Source organism: Alligator sinensis, unplaced genomic scaffold, assembly GCF_000455745.1.
Source record: "Alligator sinensis unplaced genomic scaffold, ASM45574v1 scaffold301_2, whole genome shotgun sequence".
Taxonomy (NCBI): Eukaryota; Metazoa; Chordata; order Crocodylia; family Alligatoridae; genus Alligator; species Alligator sinensis.
The window spans coordinates 458051-462200 of NW_005841874.1; the positions used below are offsets into that span (position 1 = coordinate 458051).

Below are 4150 nucleotides of genomic sequence, written 5' to 3' on the forward strand. Positions count from 1 at the left end.
GCCTCCGCGGCGTGAGGCCCGGCGCCGGCCCGAGCGCTGCCTCCGCCCCGAAAAATGTCCCCCAACAAACCCTCCTTCTCACGTACTTCCCGGACATCGCAGCTGCGCTGTCACCGCGGCGCGCTCCCGTCACTTGCGCCGTCCTCTAGTCACCCCAGCGCTGCGCCCGTGTCAGCAATAGTCCCGTTCTCAGGCCCGGGACACGGTTTGCGGTGTGGCCGCCACAGGCCCCGCGCCGAGCGGGAGAGCGGCCACCGCCGCGTGTCGCGCGCAGAAACGCTGCAGCGCGGGGAGAGGAGGGGAGGGGAGGGGTCGATCGGGGTGGTTGCCACCAGCACCACCTCCCTCATAACCTCCAGCCTCTAGGGTTTCATGCCTTGTTTTTTCCAGTAGTTATTTCTGTTGTAGGAGAACAGTTCTAGCATCGCACAATCGCAGACAACGAGGGCTGAGGGGACGTCTCGTCCCAGCCCTGCTGCAAGCAGGACCAGCCCCAACGACAGCATCCCAGACAAGGCTTGGTCTGGCCGGGTTTTGAAAACCTCCAAGGATGGGGATTGCACCGCGTCTCCGGGGAGCCTGTCCCAGTGCTTCACCACCTTATTCCTACACCTTCACACCTTATACAGAGTGAGAGCGTTTTTCCTAATATCCAACCTAAACCCCCCCTTGCTGCAACTGGAGCCCATTGCTCCTTGTCCTGCCGTCGGCCCCCACTGAGACCAGCCCAGCTCCGTCCTCTTTGCAGCCCCCCTGCAGGGAGGTGAAAGCTCCCATTAAATCCCACCTCTGTCTCCTCTTCTCTAGACAGTACATAAGCCCAGTTCCCTCAGCCTCTCCTCATAAGGCGTGTGCCCCAGTCCCCAAACCATCTTTGTTGCCCTCTGTGGGACTCTCTCCAATTTGTCCACATCCTTTCTATAGTGGGGGGCCTAAACCTGGACACAGGCCTCCAGCTGTGGCCTCCCCAGTGCTGAACAGAGGGGAAGAATCACCTCCCTTGACCCGCTGGCATCGCTCCTACCGATGCAGCCCAGGATGGTGTCAGCCTTCTTGGCACCGAGGGCACGCTGCTGGCTCCTGTTCAGCTTCTTGTCCCGTCACCCCCACGTCCTGTCGGCAGAGCTGCTGCCCAGCCCGTCACCCCCAGCCTGCACCGGTGCAGGGGATTGCTCCCTCCTAAGTGCAGGACTTTGCACTTGTCCTTGTTGATCCTCATGAGATTTATTTTGATTCAATCCTCCAATTTGTCAGGGTCTCCCTGAACCCTAGCCCTACCCTCCACCATATCTACTACTAGGGAAAATCCTAGAAAAGTTCATCAAGGGGTCTATCTGTGATAAGCTTGCAGAAGGTAAGGTTCGGACTGCCAGCCAGCTTGGCATCGTCGTGGGCAGGTCCTGCCTTACCGACCTCATCTCCTACAACCAGGTAACTCGCCACCTGGACACGAGAGAGCAGGTTGACATTGTATACCTTGACTTCCAAAAAGCCTTTGATTTAATATCCCACAATGTCCTTGCGAGAAAGTTGGAGGATTGTGGGCTTAACTCAGAGACAGTCAGGTGGGTGAGAAACTGGCCGCAGGACAGGACCCAGAGTCGTAGTGAACGGATCTGTGTCATCCTGGCGAGAAGTGGGCAGCGGTGTCCCGGCAGAGTCAGTGCTTGGTCCTGTACTTTTCAACGTCTTTATTAACGATTTGGATGAGGGGGTGAAGAGCTCACGGGCCAAGTTCACGGATGACACCAAGTTATGGGGGAGTGTGGTCATGCTTGAAGATAGGCTACAGATACAGGCAGACCTGGACAGACTAGCAAGTTGGGTGGACAGGAATCTGATGAAGTTCAACATCGAGAAATGTAAAGTGCTGCACCTCGGGACGAGCACCCCCTACACACCTACAGGCTCGGCGGCACCAAACTGACCAGCACCACGAATGAAAGGGACCTGGGGGTAATAACAGACCACAGTATGAATATGAGCTGGCGGTATAACGCTGTAGCCAGCAGAGCAAATAATACTCTGGCGTGCATCAATCGATGCATCTCCAGCAAAGCCAAGGCAATGATTCTTCCGCTCTACTCAGCACTGGTGAGACCGCAGCTGGAGTACTGCGTCCAGTTCTGGGCACCGCACTTGAACAAGGACGTGGACGAGCTTGAGAAAGTCCAAAGAAGAGCCACCTGCATGATCAAAGTTTTAAAAGGCAAGCCATACGAGGAAAGGCTGAGGGATCTGGGACTGTTCAGCCTAAGGAAAAGAAGGGTGAGAGGGGACCTGGTAGCAGTTTACCGCGACACTAGGGGAGTACATCAAGGGCTCGGTGAGCAACCGTGCACCAGGGCACCTGAGGGGAAAACCAGGAGTAATGGCCACAAACTCCTGGAAGATCGATTCAGGCTCAACGTTAGGAAAAACTTCTTCATAATCAGGGTGTCCAGACTGGAATAAGCTCCCTCCAGAGGTGGTGCGATCACCGACCCTGGACATCTTCAAGAGGAGATGACGGTCACCTCACTGGGGTCGCCTGACTCCCAGTTATCTTTCCTGCTTGGTGCAGGGGGCTGGACCCGATGATCTTCTGAGGTCCCTTCTGGTCCCTTACAATCTATGAATCTACTCCCCCCAGCTTGGTATCATCTGCAAACGTGCTAAGGGTGCATCCATCCCATCTTCCAGCTCATCAATGAAAATATTGAACTGCTACCTCCATGGGATAGGAAAGAAGTAGCCATGAGATATCCAGCTCCCCACATATTATATAACCATTTGTTTCTATCCAGAATAGAAAGCCCTTTTTTTCCCTTGGTGTTTTTGTGGAGGAGCAAGTGAAGAGGGAGGTTTACTGGAGTTAGATACAATTTAAACACCAACAGCCCATGGCCCACTTCAGGATGGCTTTCAGGAAGTTATTTCAGCTGGTTTCACTGTAGTTGAATTGGTCCAATGCAGCCGTGTCATGGTGGGCTCCCTGCTGTTGGTCAAGAATAGTATTCATCATGGAATAGCAGGGTTGATACAACAGAAGTAGACATGGCAACACCCTCAGGGAAGCTCCAAAAGCCTGAGGTGGGTTTTCTGGCTGACTTTTCAGTGCATCTCCAGGTTTAATTCTGTTTAGCAATTTAAGGCAGGAGCCCTGGCACTAGTATAATGCTGGTAGCAAACTTGAACTGAAGTTGAGAGCAGGACAAACCTCCATGTTTTCAAGACCTATCCAAAACAGACATGCGAAAGGCTCCAACTGCCTCTTCACAAGACAGCGCAACTTGAGACCTCAGGATGAAGTGATTAAATACAAACTAATGTGGGAGTCCAGCTCTTATGTGGCCGAGGGGATTCTGCCTTCTCCCCCCTGCCAGGTACTAGCATTCTCTTCAAAGTACCTCAAGAAGCAGTATGTTTTTTTCCCCATCCCAAGACCCAATTCTGCCTCGCCTTTTTATCCTCACTTCCTATCTGCCAGATCAATCCTATTTGCAGGTCTTACCTCTTCTTTCCTCCCAACACTTCCATCTTAGTTGCACAGTTCATCTGCCCTCAACCATTCCCATCCTCTTCTTTCCTTCTCACATGCACCCTTGCAACCTTCTCCCTCTTCCCATGATTATATCTGCAGCAGCTGGAGAGGGCACAATTCCCACTTACATTCTGAGACTATCTGCTCTCTTTCTACCTGCCCAGAACAAGGATGAAGCATGGACTAGAGACACTGGCCCAGTGGGCCTCATCTTGAGTGACTGTCACCAGATGCAGGTGTTTCCAATCAGCTACAACAGCGCAATTTTTGGAGCCTAATTCCGATTTCAGTTACACTGACGGAAATCCAGATGCAGTCTCCTCCCTTCTCCTTAGCAGGAAAGCTCCCACTCTATCCTGCATCTAGTAAATACTCCTGCCCCACAAATAAATGTTCTAGTGTTTGCTGTATGGATCAGGATCAGCTGCACTCACTTCAGCCTGAAGTGGGCTGCTGGGGTTCACAGATGCTAGGGTCAGACAGGACCTCAACAGATCATCGAGTCTGCCCCCCTGCCTAGGCAGGAAAGAGCGCTGGGGTCAGATGATCCCAGCCAGATGCCTATCCAGCCTTCTCTTAAAGAAGCTCCACCGGGCTTTAAACGAAGCCTGCTGGGGGATGGGGGGG

The 4150-nt window shown here is 53.1% G+C and overlaps 1 protein-coding gene across 1 annotated transcript in view; it reads right to left on the reverse strand.

The window, feature by feature from the left end:
- The window catches only part of RNPEPL1 (arginyl aminopeptidase like 1), a 22359-nt gene extending 22128 nt beyond the window's left edge, over window positions 1-231 (reverse strand). The window contains exon 1 of the mRNA XM_025195943.1: window positions 87-231. The gene's annotated coding sequence lies outside the window, so the exon portion shown is untranslated. The remainder of the gene's footprint in view (window positions 1-86) is intronic.
- Between the last annotated feature and the right edge of the window lie 3919 nt (window positions 232-4150).